We start from the raw sequence: 20981 nt of genomic DNA, 5'->3' as shown, positions 1-20981 counted from the left end.
GTTCAGCCTGGAAAAGAGAAGGTTCCATGGAGACCTTCTAGCAGCCTTCCAGTATCTAAAGGAGATTTATAAAAAACACTTATAAAAAAGGATCTTGGTCAGGTAGGTAGGACAAGGGGGAATGGCTTTAAACTGAAAAAAAGAAAAGGAAGAGAGACTTAGATTAAATGTTAGTAAGAAATTCTTTACTGTGAGGGTGGTGAGGGTCTGGAACAGGTTGCCCAGGCAAGCTGTGGATGCTCCATTCCTGGAAGTATCCAAAGCCAGGTTGGATGGGGCTTTGAGCAACCTCATCTCATGGGTGGCACCCTTGCCCAGGCAGGGGGTTAGAATGAAATGATTTCTAAGATCCCTTCCAATCCAAGGCATTCTACAATTCTATGATGATTTCAGTAGGATTTTTTATGTCTCAGGTTCAGTAAAGCCCATACAACTCTGGGAGACGCTTTAATTTCAGTGTGATAGAATTAAAATTTCTGAAGGAAAATAGTTATTTTCCTTTTTTTTTTTTTTTTTTTTACTCTTTATATCACAGGTAACATAATTATATACACAGAAGACTGTATATTTATCATTCCTTGATGCCCAGGGCAGTCATTTGCAGTGATGTAAAACAGGTTAAAGCCCTGTCACATGGACACAGTAAGATTTTACATGACTACTGTGGCAGCTCCCCCAAGGTCCCTGGCAGGACCAGAACCCCAGGCTCAATGAAGTACAGTGCAAACACACAAAAAGAGAGAATGTCCAAAAGAACAGACCAGAAACAAAACAGGAGGATGAACAGAACTACGAAATCAATTTGCCACAGTTCCACAGGAGATCAATTCTAGGACCAGGAATCATCCCAAGGGCAGGACACACCAAGCTTTGCACAGGTTTGCACAACTGTAAGCGAGCAGACACTTTAAAATCAGACTCACCACATAGGGAAAGATGGGTTTGGGGCACCAAGAGTCGAGACATAGGTGCCAAGAGCCTCCTCTTTACAGCTCACAGCTGCACCCCTGCTTTCTGTGGCAAATCAGCACCAAAAGAGCATCATCACTAGACAGTGACATCATTTAATACCTTTGCATTCTTAGTGCACCTGGCCAAGAAAAACAGCAAGCATTCTATGTTGATTTGGGATGCAGGACCAATGCTCTCAGGATTTAGCTATACTGCAGGATGAGAAGCCTGGGGAGACCAGTGCTGGGTAGAAGAAAAGAAATAGCCAGCGAGAGGGTTAACCTAAACAATTGCAAGAAGACTGACAGTGATGGCCCTTGGTGATAAAAACCAGGTGCAAAAGACAAAATTACTTTAACACTCAGAAGCAACTAAAAAAAACCCACAGGAACATGGACAGACATTTATGTTATCCTTGTGTGGACACAAGGCAGCAACGTGCAGAAGGTGAACAGCTCAGGCTGTAACCATCTGAAGGGCTCAAGTGACAACCCCCAAAGCTGCTGGAGAAACTCAGCTACAGTGGGTGCAGCCTCTCAGCAATCTGTAGGCCCATCTTGGTATTTCACATTTCACACCATGGGATGTGTGCTCCTTTCCACACACCCAGAGATGCCAGCACAGCAATGAGGTGACATCATGACTCAGGCAATGCCATCAAGTCACAGCACCCAAAGAGAGGGACTGGAAGCTGAAGGGACAACTTGCAGAGCTGCACCAACTTTTCTCCCTCCTGATGCTGTTGGCATATACTAAAAATACATGGCTGCTGTGGAAGATACTTGAATGAAAAATAACAGGATTTTTATTCTAACCCTAGGAGCTGCATGGCTGAAGTCAATGACAAATCTGGTCTGTGATCCCTACAAGACAAGTCACATCCTAGGCTAAAAAGCCACCATCAGGCCCAGCAGAGCTGTGGGCAGAAAATCACCATGACCTTCAAGTCCATCACCAGGTGCTGGCTCTTTTGTGTCCCTTCAGATTCAGTTAAGGAGAAAAGGCATTAAATCCCCAGCAGATCTGTGGTTTAGGACTCCAGCCATAAAAAGGGAGGGTTTGCCTTACTTATTTTTACATTCCAGTGATATATAAATAAAGAATATAATCTGCTTTTGAGGATTTAAAATCTATAGATCTTGCTGTCCATTTTAAGGTGCTTGGCTGGAAGCAGCACTGGATCTGACGTGCCAGGTTGATTTTTTTCCCCCTCACCTAATGTTTTAGGGAAGAAGGAGCACAGGAACCAACCTCCTGCACTCAGGCACCTGTGTATAGAGGCAGTGCCTTCCACCCAGGGGTTGGTTTGTAACAAGAAGGAGAAGAAGAGAGAGAAACTTCTCTCCAAACTCGCACACCACCTGTCCAAGAGGTCAGCTTGCCTCTGGCTGGCTCTCTGGCACACAACACAGTGGATTTGGGCTGTGAAACTTGCACGCTGCAGTGCATCTGTAAAAATAACAGCCACCACAAAAAGGAAGGGGGAAGGTCCGGGTATCCTGCAAAATGTAACTAGCAGGAATTAAAATGTAAAAGAAACACCCTCCGGGGTCTTCACAGAAGCTGTAAACCCAGGGAACTGCTTTGCCAGGTGTTACTGTGCAGCGCCTGCTGTTAGAAGTGACTCTCTGCTGGCACCTCGCCTGCCCCATCTTCCCAGTGCCCCTGAGCCCACTGGGCAGGCAGTGCTGAGCTGGCCAGCCGGGGAAGTTATTAGCCAGCCCTGCTCAGCAAGGGCAGCACTGGCGCCGGGCTTTGAGCAGCTGAATGAAGTGTTGTCATTTCCCAGCTGGGAGTGGGAAAAAGCACAGTGCCGCTTCCTGATGCTGTTATTTTATTTTGCAGCGGCTTCCCCTTCCCGCTGTCTGAATGTCACAGATTACTTCACTGCTGTGCGAGCCTGGGAGAGGGGAGCAGAGGGGGAAGGGAAAAATCTGGCAAGTGCTTCCCAAGCTGCCGGCATCCCCCATGCCCCAGCACAGAAAGCAGAGGCTGGAAGGGATGGGTGGCAAGTTCACCTTTTGGGAAGCAAGAGCCAAGCACAGGTCAGTAACACACCTGCCATGGTCTGCTAACACCCCCAGAGCCCACAGCCCTCACTCCCATCTCTTTAACCCCTCTGCACTAAGGCTGGAGATCTCTTGCTGGCTCAGGAAATACAAGCCCCAGGCTGGCTGCTTTTTGGAGCCTGTCAGCAGCGCTCTTTTGTCAAGCAGAGGCCTTCCTGTCGAGTGATACAAAGTGCTCGCTCTCCTTTTCCCCTTGGGATCCGCACACGCTTCCTCCCAGCCTTTGTCAGCCCGAGGGAGCGGGGCAGCTGGCAGGACTCCCGAGAGCCTGGCAGAGAGGGACAGCACTCTGCACAGCCCACAGCTCACCCCTGCACTGCAAAGGGCCTGGCCAGGGCAGGCACTGGGGAATTGGGGACACCAGGCTGGAGAATGGCAGAGATCAGCAGCGAGGGTGATCAGAACAAGCGCAGCCACACCATGATTTCATACAGCTTACACAGAGATCCATCCCACAGCAGGACTCAGGGTCCAGCCAGGGCTGGAGTGAAGCTCTGAGAGAAATAACAAGAATAAGAAACAAAAGAGACATGGCATGATTTCCCCAATGAAACAGCAGTGAGAATGTCAAGTGAGCAGCAGCAGTGAGAAGGTCAAACTCTCGCAGCACACAGGAGAAGTCTCTTTCACCAGAGCATCCTTGTCCTCACTCATCTCTGAAATTTTACCTAGCCATAGCCCTGTTTTGGGAAATTGATTCCATATTGGCAAATTGACACAGCTGGGGTAATGTAACACTGAGCTACAATGCTGTCACTACCAGCCAGGTCATATTCTCCTTCTCTTGCTGCTTGGTTTGGTGGAAGCTCTTCCCTCTGTGCCTTGGACTTGTAAAGCAGGGACAAGGGTGCCAGCTACCTCTGTAAAGCATTTTAGGACTTGTCCACTACAAGGTGCAACACCCATTAATTTCAGCAGGACTGCTGCCTGAATAAGGCAGCACTCAGAGCTCAGAGGGTAACCTGAGGCTACTAAAATCATCCTTTGTTTTCAGACAAAAAGAAGATGCAAATGAAAGTATTCTGCCTAATTTGTTCATTCTGAACAAGATGAAAAGGATAATTAAACAGCAGAGATCAGGGCAGCATGAAATACCATCTTGACAGTCTTGTTTGCAGGTTCCCCATATAATTGTCATGTCAGAAACAACTGTCATATCTACAACACCTAGTAAGAGCTGTGTATGAGGAGCAATTAAATTTAAAACATTTGTGATTTCTAAGCTTAAAGAGCACATTGAAATCCCTGCAGAAAATGCAAAAAGTTAGACTTGATGGCAAAATTGTCCCAATGGCAAAAAGTGTCCCAGGAAAGCCTTTTCTGATTGCAATAGAGGTCATGAATCACATTCTCTGAGGGAAGGGTAGACCAGAGCAGGGCAGGGCAGGAAGCAGGTGGGACCACTTCTCTCCATAGCAGAACCAGCTTGTGGAGGCTGAAAGTACCAGTTTTAAACACTGCCAGCTCCAGACGAAAGTACAGATAACATTTGGTCATGCACAGCACCGCTCCAGAGTAATTCAGGCTAGAAGGCATCCACCAGGACACAGACAAGCGGACTTTAAGCAGACAGGTTGCATTAAATCCCATGTCAACACGCAGCCTCAGGCTCTGATGTCTGGGTTGAGTGAGTGTAACTCCCCACTGATCCCTGGGGCAATGGAGAAAACACTATCCTCACATCCCTCAAGGCACAAAGAAAATCTTTTCATTCTCACTTCTTTTTCACCCCTCTCAAAGTGATGGCATTCCTCACCAGCTGTAATCAGCACGCACACTCTCCCAAAGTGCCATTTAATACCGTCACACAAAACTGCTGTGTGACCCACTTTGGGTTATTATGTGCAATAATTATAAGACACCACAGTCCTGGTCTGTCAGGCTCCAGGAGGCTTTCTGCAAGGGCATTCCCTCAATTCTCCCTTCCTGTGGACTCTCAGCTTCCTGCCTGGGAGATGGACAGCATTTCTCTCCATCACATCCACCCCCACCTCCACTTAATTTCATGCTTGGACTGTGACTACACTAACAGGGCATATCGAGTTTCTCCCTCGTACACTGATTAAACCGACATGGTGCTTTGCACAGTCTTTCACGGACTCCTTATCTCAGTAACAAGAGGGAGGAAAAAGCACAAGGACAACTCTGAGCGAAGCAACACTGTCTCCTTTCCTGGCACTGGCAGAAGTCTCTGTTGGAAATGCTGCGCACCCTCTGTCAGGAAGCTGAGAGAGAAAAGCTACGACAGCTCAAGGGCTTGTCAGGGCAGGCCAGTCCTGGTTAATGGGAAATTCTGGAGGTCTCTTTAACAGTGTTTTGTAGCCTTTTCATTCTATGCTTCAGCTGTATCAGATTGAAGAGGTGGGTAGAGATCAGAGACTCAGAGAGGTGGTGTTTCAGAAATGTCTCTGCTTCTGGGAGCTCTGCAAGAGATGCCCAGGAATGGGCAGTGCCCTGCCTTACCTCAGTGCATGTTTATGGCAGCCAGGGTAATGGCTATGGCTGCAGAGCACTGAAGCCACAGCTGAAGGGCTGTCACTTTCCATCAGTCCAAAATTCACCAGTTCCATTTTTACCAAATTATTTTTCCCAATAGTGTCTCGTCTTCCAGGCTTTAGTGTTGTTGTAACCTAGCAAGCTTACAAGAGCTTTCTGTCTTGCTTCAGAACTAAAAAAAATACTTAAAAATATGAAATGGAGGATTTTAATCTATTCCCATTTCTTTGATTTTTCACAAGAACATAAAAGAAGGGAATATTCCAAGGGCTACAATAATTAGAAGGAATTGCCATCATGCCAGGATAAATCAGTGGTAGAGCCATGGATAGAGGCAGGAACGGAGAACAGCTCTCCTGGCTCCAGGGCCTTGAGTCACTCCAAGCATAAGACATGCAGAGCAGCAGAAGACACACCACATCATCCATATGGAGCTGGCACATAGGACCCTGAACCTATGGAATGCCTATATTCCTGTGGGCTAACAGAGCTTTGGGAAAAAGTCCCCATGTACCACTCATCTGTGTTGGGAAAAGCAAACAATAGCCCAGATTTCCCCAGTGCAGCTGTCCATGTTCAGGCCAGCTCCCTTCAGCATCCCTGTACCACGAGTACAGCGACTCTGCTCATCTCATCACAATAAGGCATGGGGACAGGTCAGATGGTTCCCACACCAGGTCTCAGCCCACAGCCCAGCACACCCTCATCAAGGACTCCATCTGACAGGTTCTTCAGGCAGCAATAGAGCAACAAGGGCACACACTATCAAATAATTTGGTCCCAAATCAAAGACTTCATCAATCCCAGGATTTGAAGCTCTGAGAGACCTTTGGAAAAGGCATTACTTTGCTTTTCTCTCTTGGCTTGTTCTTGGGCAAGAGCCAACTATGAAACTGTTTTGGTACCTTAAGACTTTTCATTCCTCGAGGGTTTGTGAAGCACTCACATCTCCTTTCAGCTCCTCCTAGAACCATTCAACACCTTTGCAAGTTCCTTGGTTTCTCAAAGGAGCCAGCATCTGCAGAGCCAATTATGGGAGAACACAACACAAGTGTAAAAGAACAGACTCTGTTTCCAACACACTTCAGAGCCCATTTGCTTAGAGAACCTCCAAATCCATCACAGGTTTGCTGCCTTCACAGGCAGCTGCCTTCAAATGTCCTTGCACAACCCTTGCAAAGAGGGCAGCGCCTGGAAGAGGAATGGGAGCTGATTTCAGAGGTGGATTGATTACCTGGACACACCTCACTGATGTAAAGGTTCCAGCTCCATCTTCAGCTTTTCCAGCAGACCCTTTGTCACGAAAAGCTATGTTTGAGAGAGACTTGTTCCACTCACACAGACCCACAGGTGACATGTGCAGTTTAGAACAGGCTGTTTTCAGGAGGGTATTTCCTTTTTGGCTTGGGTTTTTCGATGGGACCATAAAATCGCTGCTGATACCACAAGTGAGTGGAGCTAGGCTATCATTACAGATAGATGGTCTGCTGGAAAGTGCTCTCACACAGACACATAAACACACACACACACGTGCATGCTGAGTTTGGCTGGGCTGGCTAAAACACCACAGCACTTATTGCTCCTTGAGGCCTATGAGTTCACTTCCAGGCTCCCAGCCAGCTTGGAAATCACATAACCCACGTGAGCAGCAAGGTTGTAAGGAGACATTTGTCCAGAAAAAAAAAGTTCCCGAGTGCTGTTCCCTGCCGGACGCATCTCAGCAGCCCTGAAACCGAGATAGCAACTAGTCAACACTTTGGGGACTATCCTTGGTGAGGTCAGCCAGAAATGATTGCCCCTCATCACGAGTGAGAGGGCTGCCATGCTGGGGATAAAGGGAAAAGCACCTCCTTTTTTGCAGGGAAGGCTCTTTTTTGCAGGGAAGCACAGAAAATTTTAGTCATGCTCTAGTGCTTTTCTGTCAAGTAGAAGGGCCAAAGAGGCATAAAAAGGGTGTAAATCATTCCTGCTGTCTAGAAAAGACAGTGGAGCACAGGGCACCTCTCAAGGACCTCCTTGCAAACACTAGCCCAAGGGACAAGGGCAGGATGCCAGGTAACCTGAGGATGGCAGAGTGAAGAGGCACGGAGCATCACTGGGTGGCCCCATGTGGACCACAGGGCACCCCATGTACAGACATGCTTCTAAAGGTGACTGCAAACCACCACAGGTGTCCTTCCTCCAGCAGAGTAACACACAATGGACAGACAGCAAGGCAGAGAAATCAGTCTCAGAGATCAATCTTGATACAAGATCATGCTGGTCCTTCAAAAACCCTTCCCACTCTGTCCTCTCTCCCCAGCACCTGGCCCATCAGCTTCAGCTGGATCACAACGGGGTGAGAAGTGGTTCTGAGGCATGAGGGGGGATTAGGCCACTTTGTCAGGCCAAATTCAGATACCCCACAAGCACATGCAGCCATTGTGCACGGGAACGGGGATTTGCCCCTTCCTATGGGGATGAAATTTATGCTAAAGACAAGGTAAAGTCAGGGCAACCCCCTCGTGCATCATGGTGTAACAATCTGCATGAAAACACAGCTATTGATATAATCAGGTTTCCCATCCCTAACATTCTTCTTGTTCTTCTCTTGCTTTAATTTTTGCTGATAAGAGGTAGCTCATTATTTGGGGGGAAGGGGAGGCTGCCTGTGTTTTTTTCACATTAAACTGTGGCAGCGGTGTGCACTTCCCCCCTCTCACCGGGTAAGCTGCAGCACAAAGGCTTGGGGCTGATCTCACATCCTCTGCAACAATTAAAAGTCAAGGCCAGCAGCGAAGCCAAAACTTGACACGCTCTTTTAGAGAACAAAGGTCACTAGATTGAAGTCTTCACTCCCTGCTTTGGCTGAAGCAGCATGAAACATCCTCTTCAAAACCTAAAGCAGTTGAATCTTTATCAGGTGATGATGGCTTTTTGGAGAATAAAGACAACTGACCTCTGTGTCTTCCCTCCTACTGTTCCACAAGAAACCTTCAGGCTGCCTAATTAGTAACAATCATTTTCCAGTAAGTGCTCCTGCCCCATGACAGCCTCATCAGACACCAGGTCCAGAGATAAAGCTCTGATGGCCACTGAGGGCTGGATGGTCACAGCCATGGTTGGCTCCAGCTCCATGGGGAGCAGAGCAGGTTGAGGTGGGCACTGCAGATGTGCAGGTGTGACCTCCACAGCCAGGAGACAGGGGCTGGAGAGGACAACAGCTGGGCAGGAAACGAGCCAGAGAAAGGCTACATTAGAAACCACAGCACTCTTAGCGTTTTTTGCACAAATAGCACTTTTTGGAAGATTAAATGAAATAAAAAGTCATTACATGGTTAAATGGCTAATTTCATGGCTACAGTCATAAAGCTGACAGAAGCCAGAGCCACCACAGGGAGGCCCTGTCCAAGCCTGACAGCATCAACACCCTCTCAAGAGTGAGGCTTCACAGAGTAATTTGGTTTGGGCTTATTCAACATCAATCCTCAGAGCACGTTGCCTGGTCAGCCCAGGAGTTTCACTCTTGAAAGGGTACAAAAGATAGACTCAGCCATCTTCTTGCTCATCATGGTGTAGGACTAAAATCCATCCCAGACTTTTGGAGGTCCTCCCTGCTTGCTGTCCCATCTTAATGCTCCCTGCTTTGCCCAGCAGAGTGAAATCCTTACGCAACTCAAAGGTAACCTCCAATTCCAGGACACTTTATGTGACTGGTGAACAAGGCCTAACATGATCCCAAGTCCAACTTACCTGGTCAAAACAAGGATGACCCAAGAGGCAGAACCTGCAGTGCTGACCTGAGATTCCCATGGGTTTCATCCTACTCCTTCCACTGCCTGTGACAGACTCTGGGAGTGCAGACTGACTGCATTTCCCCACACACTTCAGTTCACTTCTAGCACAGATTGTGTTCCAGCAGAGAGCATTCCCAACATCTCTCTAGCAGACAGGGAAAACCCCCACAAAAAAGGGTATTTCTGGGAGGTGTTTCCTCCTATCAATCTGAAGAGCAAGAGGCATTTCCCTATCATTAGCCCAACAAAAATAGAAAGCACAAGGCACCACAGCATCAGATCTCTCACTTCCATGAAGAGCTCAGGCCTGGGATCTTCCCACTCAGGCTCAGACTGCAAAGATGAAACCAAGAAACCCCCAACAGCACCACAAAAGCATTTGGATGCCTCTATGAACTTGGAGACATTTAAATTCAAAGCAACAGTAAAGCAAAAATCAAACTGACTCCTTCCTCCCCCCATTGTGTGGTCATTCCAGCGTGGTGAGAAGGAAGATTCAGGTCATCAAACCACCTGAAAATACTCTGTTGCATTGCTTCTCAGTAGTGCAGTGGGTCTGACTGGCCCAGTGCAGGCAGGGAAGAGTGAGATGGCAGCAGACAGCCAGCAGCAGCAAAGGATGCGGGGAGAGAAGGGCCTCCAAAACAAAACTCAGTGGAAAATACCATTTTTATATGAAACAGCCTCTGCTGACAAAAAGTTCTTTGTCCCAACACAAAGAGCATGCTTCAGGCATGAGTTGGTAAGACAGAATTTCCCCCTTGCAATTCCCTGCTGAAGATACACTGCAGAAGCCCGTACTGCCTCCATGTGCCCTACCTGCTCTGGGGTTAAAAGAAAACATTTCCAGTCATGTCCTTACATAAAAAAGTTCTCCATTTTGTCCACTGATCTACTCCACCTTTGCTAAGACAAACCCAAAACCTTCCTCCAGTCCCACTGAAGTGAGAGGGGCTGCACTGCTGGGACTCAGGCAGAGCCACTCTTCTTCTCAAAGCCTCACCTGTGTTAACTAAGGCTCAGAAAACATTTGGGAAAAGATGATGCAGCTTTCAGCAGGCCATAAAAATTAACACCTTAAATTCCAGCATGTAAATTAAGTTTTAAGAACTGTGTCTCCCAGAAAAAACAAAAAAAACTTAAGTATGGGGGGGAAAACCTCAAATTTTTGTCATTTTTCTTTCATGGGACATGGATGATATTCTAAAAGATTAATTGATAGAGTGTAATAAATTGTATTTTAACTCAATACTGTCAGGATCCTCGATCCAAGATATCCCAAGAAAACTGGAGTCAGGTTTATCAGGCATTAATTACCTACATTAAAAAAAATAATCTCACCTCTTCCTAAAAATCAGTGATTAAAAAAAATTTGATAAAGAAGTCATAATGGATGAACACATGTATGTATTCACCCTGCTCCTTACTAACCACAGCTCCTAATAGGAGATAATGGAAGCTGCTTTCAAATGAAATGTCTAAATGGGCCTAGAGCTTGTTTTCTCCAAACTCAGCCAGGCATTACTGCTGCCACAGCCACTTTCAATCAAGCTTTTACTGCAAAGGAAAACAAAGGAAGAAGTTAAATCCATGGGAGATTTCCAATGAATACTTAAAAATCTTTTCATGGGACAGAGTGAGGGAACTCTGTACCAGCAATGACCTCAGAAATCTTGTGAGTTCACTCCATTGCAGGCTGTTCTCTCTCTCTCCCCTAGATTTTAATTAGCTAATTCAAGGCCTTCTATGGAGGAGGAAAGAGTAGTGCTTAAGCAGCAGAAAGTTCAGCTGAATTTGCTGTGTGCTTGGAATTTAATAGACAAATACCAAGATCCTTTTGGGATCTGTCATTTCCCACAGTTAAAGGTGGATTACACACAGCCACTTGGAGCCTTTCAAAGGACCAGGGACACAGACAGTGTCTTCTTATATCAAAAATATGCTGAGATTTGTGTGCCATCCTACACCTTCCATGGGGAGAGGTGCTGCCACGGCGTTCCCCCACAAATCTGAGTGTGCAGACACACAACACACACCCGAGCCATTCTCCCTGTGTGCCTGTTTCTCCCCCCACAAGCTCTTTTCACCCGCCTGAGGAACAAAGCCAGCGGCTCAAAGATCCAGCAAAAGTGCCTTGTTACGCAGAAGAAAGAGATACTTTAACTCAGCTGTCAATAAGTTTTGCCCATTTACATGTGTGCAGAACACTTTGAATAAATTACGTTTCCAGGATTTAGCTCCACGACAGTGGCCTAACAAAAGGAGACTTACAGCTCCAGGGGAGAGGAGGGGGATGAGGGGGAAACACATTCTGCACAAGACAAAATCCCTTCCAGAACCATGAGGGCAAACTGGGTTGGCGTTTTCCTTTGACGAGCACAACTTTTACATCATTTGCAATCTATTTTCAGACACATTTTCTGCACTTGCATCAAGCACAGAGAGTGGCTTCCACACATGGTCTCTGTGGGGGTGAGGATGGGATGGTTTTGTTTTTTTAATTACAGACACAGCAAAAGTAAAAACAATGGGGGAACCATGGGGCGCTGCTGATGTCAGGTGGAACTGTGCCCCTCGGGGGACCAGTTTTACTTGGAGAGTGAAATCTGCTGTTCCAGCTTTCAGCAGAACCAGCAGCCAACAGAAGCGCTTACAAGACACTGGCTGGGGTTTTTGTTCTTATTTTAAATATGCACACATGTGTCCCCAGGTGACTATTCCAAAGAAAATTTACTTGTGGGGAGTGAAAGCAAGGAGGATGCAGTCTGCTACATCACTATTGGGCAGGAAAAGCAGCTTTCTCATGGACCAGTCCTCCAACACCAGGGGAATCACTTCTGCATTTTCCTGAGCAAGACACCCTAAAGAGGAAAAACTTACTGTGGTAACATCAGTTGGATTATTATGACAAAAACTGGGAAATTAACTTTCCTGCTTATTGAGAGAAGACTACCAGTTATAAGAGTCTCACCTGTACCCTTTACTTGCCTGCAGGGAAATAATCATATAGAGAGATGCTAGAACAGACTTAATCAAACACAGGTTAGTGCCCCCATAAGAGATCCAGCAGATGAAGCTCCCAGCTCTGTGCCAGGCAGGACAGACCAGCCATTCTAATGGCACATGCTGATCCTCGCATCCTTCAAATTGTGATGCCATGAAATAAAGCCTGGCTGCCTTCCAGGGTTGCACTGGTCACTGACTTTAATAAAAACAAGTGAAGTAAAATAGATCCATGAGGCTGAGAGCTCAGGCAGGTTGTCCACAAAAACAGCAACTGAAAATATCCCCAGCTGACAGACTCCACTGGGCTTCGAGGACAGCAGCTTGGGATGGGCAGCCAGAAAGAGCTAAGGACTACCCAAAACCTCCCTCCTCAAAGGCAGCAAACATGAATTCCTGACCTCCCTGATATGAAAACCAAATACACTGAAAGCAGGAGGAAAGGAAACCACCGACATCACAGCTTCGTGTTTAATATCAATGGGAACACGGAGAACCTTTCTCCACCGCTTCAAACAAATGAGTGACTCATTCCCTTCTCAGCAGCAACCCTCACAGCCACTGCCAGCCAAAGAAACAACGTGGAAAAAAGAAAAATCCATGTCAATTAGGTGAGTTCTCTGCCCCCAGAACCCACCAGCGAACGGTGCTTGACAAATGATACAGCAAATTTCTCATCGTCCAAAATACCCTCTCTGCAATTACCACCCAGAGCCAGTAAAAACCACTGCCAGAAGCGTGCCTATTTCCATGCTCTTAATCTTATCTGTGGAAGAGGATCCAGGGCATCAGCTTCACTGATGTTTCCAGGAAGAGGAGCCCTAATCAAGCATTTCTGCCCATGAATAACAGACAAGGAATGTCTCCGCTTGGCCAGCAGTAGCCTGTGAAAAATTAAAAAAACATTGTAAAATCGGCTTTGGAAGCAGGGAGAGCTGAGGGGTGACTGCTGTCTTATCTCCACTAGCACAGATGCTGGAAGGACAAGGCTGACCCACAGACAGCTGTCGCTCTGAGACAGCCTAACCAAATCCACAACAGAATGGGTCTACAATCCTGGGTGCCATCACCCAAAACGGAGCTCTCTGCTAACATTTTTTTTCATTAACAGAGCTGTAATAATCACTGATTTTCTTAAAGCTTCAGATGCTGTTCAGTGCAGAAGTTACAGTCAAAAAACACCCATGTTTTTCAGAGAACTCTGAGCATGCACCAGGAATAGTCAATGGATCAGGTGTGAACCTGAGACTAGCTAGACCCAGACTGAGGACTGGCCCTTTACCTCTGGAAGGTACCAAGTGGGCCAGGTTGACTTTTACTAGAGAATACCCCTGCAAATGTTAACAAGTCCTTTTTCATGCCAGCTGGCTCTGCTCATTCCCAAGCAAACCCCACGATCCCGCATGCCTAGTGGAGAGTCCTGAATCTGCCAGGAATAAATGATGTTGGAGTGCCTGTTCCCAACAAGTAAAAGCACTTCCAAGTGCATATGTGCATGCAGGTTTTGCCATGACACTTTCTTAGAGATCTGATAACACACAGCAAAGGGTCAGCAGTTCTCTCTGGAAGGTTGTGTTGATATCTGCTGCAAGATAACGCACCCTGAAGTCAAAGGAACTTACTTATTTTCTAGGCTCGTTATCAGTTGTTATTGTAAGTAAAGCAGTACTATGTCAAATGCCCCTTCGTTCTGACCTTCCCATGGGCAGGACCCACTAAGATCTCACAAAATGTGAAATAATCATTAATGCAGTCTCTGGCAGTGTTAATAAATCATACAGCTCAACAAAGCCATAAAACTCTACCAAAGGCACACCAATAAACTGCACACTCGAGAACCATTCCACCCCCAACCTCTTCCCTCACATTCCAAAAATGCAGAAAAGCAGCAGTGACGTTGGCTCCATCCTCTAATCCCCAAATCCCTCAATTACACCCAGGGAGCTGAAGATAACACAGATTTAAAGACCTAAAAGGAAGCTTCTTTCAGAGGTAGAAGAAAGGTGTTATATCAACAATCCTGGGTAATGGATTCATTTACCATGACACTTCTCCCTGTGCAGACAGGCAGGCAACACAATGTCTACAGACATTATGCCTCCCTTTCAGAGAGGGGTTTGCTGGTACCTGAGCCTTCTGCAATGAGCTGAATCTTGTGCCATAAGGAAAAAGTTTTGCCTGTGCAGGGAAATGGACTGACTTACATATTAATCCTTCTAACTCTTACTGAAGCCTGAGGGTAAATTCACATATATTGGCTTTAAATTAGCCTTTCCTTTTCCACTTTGAAGAAGCCATTCCTGATTTACACTAGAACACACTCAAAACCAGATCCCATCCTTCACCTCTAACTTCTGACACACAGAGCAGAGGCACCTGAGGGGTCCCTCATCTCTCTTTACAGGAGGAAAAGGTCCTTTTAGGGCATGAAGCATCTCGATCCCACACAGGTAGAGTGGGATAAATAAATCCTGCTCTGCAGCACAGCAGGAGCTGGAAGAGCTTCTCTTGTTCCCATTGTCAAAGGGACCGCTGGGGCACAGAACACTTTCTGCTGGTGGCTTTTTCCATCTGCTGCCTTGATTGGATGCCCCCTTTCATGACAGTGGGACTCCAGGCCATGGTGTCCATCTTTTCCAGTTCACACGAAGCAGGAGCTGCTCTATCAGCCCTGTTTCAGGCCACGGTGAAGGCCACCAAGTCCTCTGCGTGCGTCACCAGCCTTGTCAGCAAGGGCAGGATTTGCAGCACTAACCCAGAGAGGAAGGTTTTGCTTCCAGCTCCTGATCCACCACCCACAACTCCTCCTCCTGGATCCAGCTACAGTCCCTCTGCTAGGACTCTAAAAAAAAAAAAAAGTTGTTTTCAGGGTCACTGTGAAATGATGTTGTTTTCAGCAAGCAGAACTGCCTGAACCTAATTTACTGTACATCCTGTCTGTGCTTCACAATGAAAACACCACACAAGGTTGCAGGTCAGACCTCTGAGCCCCTCCTGCTTGTGATGCTAATTCCTGCATGGTGATGAGAAAGCCCCAAGGCCTATTAATCCTTCCCACTCTGGGGTATAAATTGATCACCAGGAGGAAAGAAAACCACTTCTTCCCTTAAATACATATTACACACATAGGAGCAAGGAGCTGGTGTGTGAAGCCGCCAGACACAGCTGCTTTGTTGACAGTGACCAAAACACATAGGAATACATATCACAGGAACATCCTTGGATGTTTAACCGTGATGTGTCCTCAGGCACACCTGGCAGGGAGGAGCTGGGAGCTCTGGATAAGAATGGCTGAGAATATTAAGCAGCTATGGAGTGTGATAGAGTCTATTCAGCTCTAAAACTCATTGGAGGGGAAAAAAGCTCTGTGGGGACTTGCCTGTGATTTACCTGTAGGCTTTAATTACTGGCACTGCATGCAGATATGCACAAGCTATATATGACTATGGCAGCATCACCATTAGATATCCCAGAAACTTAAATATGGCCAGGACTCAGTTCTTGGGTATATCTAAACTGAGGTGTCAAACTCTCATTACTGTCTACAGAGAGATGGTCAATACTGGCTCAATGCCCTACTTACCAACACCCCCATCAGCTTTGATGGCAGCTCAGACACTGACACATAAATGATTTTATCCATGAGCTGAACACTTCTCATGGTGCCTTGGCCTCAGGCTGCAGGACAGCATCCCCATGGAGCCCCATGGAGAGGACAAAGGGGTCCCCTGGAGCCCCTTCCCCACTTGCACCCACATCCTCACACTCCCCAGTGGTGCAGAGGCTCCCTGCCCACCCACAGACTCAATGTACCAGCACAGCTGGGTCAGAAAATCGTCTGCAGACCTGCAGAAGCAATGGGATTAGTTCTACCTGAGCAGGAGCACGGGGAGGGAGCCAAGCCCGTGGGTTCCTCCGGACTGTCCTGATGCTCCTCACAGGCAGAAGACAGCATGAGAGAGGAGGCAGTGAGGGGAGCCCTGTGGGCAGGCAGGAGTTTTCAGAAACGCTTTTTCATTCTCACTAAATCCTCTATCCAAACCTTTCCCTTTTGCTAAAAGTCTTTGCAAACACTAGCAAAACCTTTCCCGTTAATCTTTCTCCATCTCGCTAAAACAACACAGACTGTCTGTCTCCAGGGAAGGCTGTCACAGGATATGGGGGAGGAATCTATCATTTGTAATGTACGGAAATATAACTTACATATATCAAAGGCATTTGCTGCAAAAAAAAACAAATACGCAGCAGAGATTGGGAGGCCAAACCCTCATTGCCTTCAAGCTACTGTGCTTAGCAATTGTGTGAGCAACAGCCTGAGCAAACCCAATTAATTTGATTTGTAGATTGCACAGATTAGCAATTGTGTTCCAGTGGTAAATCCCACAAGGAGCCCCTCTTGCTTACATTTCTGTACAGCTCCTCATTTGTTACCCAAATATGTGAAGGCACCTATCTAAATCCCTTCCATTTATTTACTGCCAGGTCTGTAGCCCTGGCTCCCAACAGCACCTCCCAACCAGGATCTGTCCAGATCTCTGCAAACTTTAGTTCTGAAAACTCTCCAGTGTCCATGTCAGGAATATAAGCAAAAACCTTGACCCTGAGGCACTGAGTGGCTCAATAGAGCTGTTTACAGACAGTCTGGAACACAACTGAACTGTCTGTAGGACACTCTTTCTGCTGGGCTTCACCAACCATGCCAGGTTCTGCACCCTCCAACACCTCTGGCTTGATCCAAATTTAACATTCAAGCGGTTCAGATTCAAATGTGAGACCCTTTGCATGGTAACAACCCAAAAGAGGGCCATCTAAGCAAAAAGAAACACCCGAGTCTGAAAACTGAAAAATGCTGTATGACTTTCGGTTAGAGTGAAAATTATTCTTTCAGCTTTATGAGCAGTTATCTCTCAAGTAAAAATGCCTGATGAAGAAGTATATAGTCAAACCTTCATGAGATTCTAGTAATGTTTGCTTAAAACCAGAGATGTCCCTTTAAAATGAGGTTTGTGAAGCTAAAATGAAGTAAAACCAAAACAAATAAACCAGTGACGACAGAGGGGTAGGGAAAGCTTTTTTCCTAGGTTTTTAGTACTGTATCTACCAAAGAAACATGTTCTGCTGGTTGAAATAAGAAAAGCAAGATTCTACTGATATTGACTGGATTTCAATATTTCTAAAAACACGAGCACTTCATAAATACACTGAAATATTCTGTCATCGCCAGACAGAACATGCCGGTTTTCTATAAATATAGACATCTGGCAGTGGTTTCTTCTACTGCTACAGATTGCTGGTGTGAAGAATGCTATTTTGTAAGCAAATGCATGTTGGAAATTAATTTCGTATGCAACAGGTTACATTAAAGAGCAAGAAAGATTTGCTGGGCAGAAGCACGTAACAAAACCAGTGTTGCCATGCCGCTTCTGACCCTCTCTATGAGGTTTGTGTGTCATGCCTTCACAATACTGTAGGCATAAAATATGCTCCTCCAAGCAGTGCTCTGAAAATTAATTAAAGCATGCCCACAAACTGCATTGAAATTTGAAAAGGGGACTTAGTTTGGCGTTGTAATTCCAGCCATGGTGAAACGCCACTGACAAAGCGATGAATATTAAATATCAGCAAGTAACAGCCTGCTTGGTACAAAGCACCTGAGGGGTACCACAGGCAGCAGCCAGGTATATAAAATCCAGTGCTGCAGGGCTATGCCATGAGTTTTAGATGTTCCTTTTTTTTTTAAATAGGATTTCCAGTCATATCTATGTCCTAATCTGACCCGTGGTACAACCATCCACAGAGTTGCATCAGACAGAAGGCAAGATATTAGGAAGAAATTCTTTCCTGTGAGGGTAGTGAAGCACTGGAACAGGTTGCATCATCTCTGGAAGTGGTCAAGGTCAAGTTGAGAGGGAAACCTAGTGGAAGGTGTCCCTGCCCATGGTAGGGAGTTGGAACAAGAGGGTTTTTAAGGAGTCTTCCAACCCAAACCAGTCTAGGATTCTATGATTCTACAAAACTGGGGACACATGGGGTCATTACAAAGAGGTGAGCATGGGGGCAACACCTTACTTCACTAAGGTCTCTCACCTGGGCTAAAAATGATCCCTAATATCTCACTCAAAGGGGGACAGAAGACATCTCTGTGTAAGGGCATGGGCTGTTTTCCATCCACATCTGCTTTGCTCTACAGACTCCCTATTACAAAGTTATTAGCATCAGCAGATAGATCAATTTCTGACTGGAAACTTTTCCCTTCTGGTTAACATAAGCCAAGCGTAAACACTCCCTCAGAGGTTAACAAAAGCCAGCAGCCCAAACAGGGACAACTCTGCAAGAAAAGGGGAGTGGGAGTCAGGGGGAAGTTGAAAAGACAATTAATCACAGGTTTTCATACACCTTTACACATTCCTGCCAGTGATCAGGCATTTAGAGTGACTCTGTATTTCTTCTCACCCCCTTTAAACCCTGTTTTAGGGGGAGTATTTTCCAAGTGGAGACATCAAAACAACAGATCCCAGAGGCACCCTCAGCATCCAGGCTCCACTGCCCACCTTCCCCACTCCCTTCAGTAAACACCACTAATTCCCCAGCTCCATCAGACCTTTTTTTCCTTCCAAATCAACCTAAAAGCATTTTGCTACTAAAGACAAAGAGAAAAGCAGGGGGGACCCACTAAACCCAAAGTCTCCAGACAGCTCTCAGCGTCTGTCAAATGCTTGCTAAAAAATCCAAATAAAGAAAAACCCGAGCAGCCTTGATACCTTGTGTTATCTTTGCAGGCTGGCTGCTGCCTTATCAGCTCTGACAGAACCCAGCATGTAAGAAAAATTCAGTAGTCTTTGGGTGGAAGTTAGTTCCTAAAAAAAACATGCAGTCAAATTGCTGGAAGTTGGTGCAAGAGGAGAGGGTGAGTGGGTAAGAGATGGTCTGAAAGCCCCCACTATCGTCTTGCTGTTCCCTCTCAGGAAATACCCTGCCATGTAAGGTTTTTAATTATTTGTTCATAATTCACTCCTCACATTTCACACCCACTGCACAGGCCAAGAGCTACAAGGGTGAACAATGGCTCGAAACGCTGCTTGCTCACAGTAGGAATGAGAATGGAATGGAATTGGGAGAGAATCCAGGTAAAGTCACCAGCTCTTCATACCAGGTTTTCAAGCTCATCAGAAATGGATGAAGATATTCTGATCGCTACCGATGCTGGTCATAAATGCCACTGTCCTGATGGGGAGGATAAAGAGGTTTTGTCCTCATCTTCACTTCTAAAATAGATGCTCTTTTTGGATAAAGTCTCCTTGGAAGAATTTGGATGTTAGGGAGCACTTCTTTCATGAAAAGCAAAAGTTCTGTTTGCTCTCACACCCACCTCACCGTGCACTGTGCATTTTGGCAGCCACCTCACACAGGAGCTGGACTTCTCCTGTGCAAACACGTGAAGGTCCTGCTCTTGAAAAAGTTATAGAATAGTTACAAAACACCTTTGCTTGACATTAATTGATGGGTAGAAGGAGTTAGCAAGAGAAGAGCTGTCTCAAGGCCAAGGGTTGCTTTTCAGAGCTGTGTTTGTAATGCAACAGAGGGAACAGCTGGGGGAAGGAATCAGCCTTTTGTCAACCCCAGAGGGAAGGACAGACAGACAGACATTCCCTGGGGAGCTGCCCTGGCATTATAAGCCACTCTGATAGAGGGTGAGTGGCTTTCTACATCTGACCTGACCCTTTCTCCCTCTGAGAGTTCTCTCAAGTTTTCCTCAACAGCTAACAAAACCTGAAGTGACACAGCTGGGCTCCCAGAATTACCCCTTTATTTTATTTGCAAGTTTTGCCCAAGATAACACTGCAGGGCAAGCAGAGGAATAAAGCAAAGGGAACTCCAAAAGTGGAAGGCCCTCAGCAAGTATTTCTTTAAGTACAAGCAACCCCCAGGTGCTTGAAGTATATGCCTAAACATTTGGAAAAATGGTGTCTGAGAACAGAGACTTCTCTAGTTGCAAAATGGCATTGAAATCCTTGGGTTTGGACCTCCCCTTGTGTGCCTCCAGTGTTGTGCTACATGGGTTTTATTGGATCCAAACTGGGATGAATTCAAATAGATGTGTCATACACTATTTTCCGTGTTTTATTTGACTTTAATTACTTCTTAACAGTACTGCTGTTTGAAAAATCTTTCTCAATTGAGGGTGTTGGTTCTGCCTAGGGCTGCCTGGCCCTCTTCCACTGAAATGCCCTTTCAACAACCACCAGAAGCTTTTGCAAGGAAAATGAAATCTTTTGGAAGATCTCTTTTTCTGTAACTGTGTGAAAACTTGTCTCTCTCAATTCTCTTTCCTTCTCACAGATTCTAGGTTGGTTGTTTTTTCCACCTCTCCAGAAGGTGGAAACCTGTGGTGGGTTCCAGCAGGCTCTGGAACAACACCTGGGAGCAGTCAGACCTTTTTGGTGGCATAGATGAAAACACTTTGATGATGACGAGGATGCTAATAACAGTAATAACGCTTGAATAATCTGTGTCATTTTTTTTTCCATTCCAGGACTTTTGATGGTTGTTTCCATAAAAAATAAGCATGGTGAAATGCCATCTCCCCCCGAAGTCAATGATGCCTTGTGCCCAGCAGAGAGGGGACAACTGAACTTGCAGTTCAGGCAGATGAACTGTGGTGGGTGTGCAGTGCAAGGCTCCAGCC

The 20981-nt window shown here is 46.2% G+C and overlaps 1 protein-coding gene and 1 long non-coding RNA gene across 6 annotated transcripts in view; both read right to left on the bottom strand.

Moving 5' to 3' along the window:
• The window catches only part of FGFRL1 (fibroblast growth factor receptor like 1), a 168191-nt gene that overhangs the window by 132536 nt on the left and 14674 nt on the right, over positions 1-20981 (bottom strand). The gene's annotated exons all lie outside the window — the stretch shown is intronic.
• On the bottom strand, positions 12542-19225 carry LOC111928292 (uncharacterized). Its single transcript, XR_002864009.2, has 4 exons — positions 19057-19225; positions 16169-16275; positions 15051-15137; positions 12542-13179 (listed from the first exon to the last, which is right to left on the bottom strand). It is a non-coding gene; the product is annotated as an uncharacterized LOC111928292 (long non-coding RNA).

This window comes from Cyanistes caeruleus, chromosome 5, assembly GCF_971803275.1.
Source record: "Cyanistes caeruleus chromosome 5, bCyaCae1.hap1.1, whole genome shotgun sequence".
In the NCBI taxonomy this organism is placed as follows: domain Eukaryota; kingdom Metazoa; phylum Chordata; class Aves; order Passeriformes; family Paridae; genus Cyanistes; species Cyanistes caeruleus.
The sequence above is the reverse complement of the archived record's forward strand: the minus strand, read 5'-3'. Positions and strand labels throughout refer to the sequence as shown.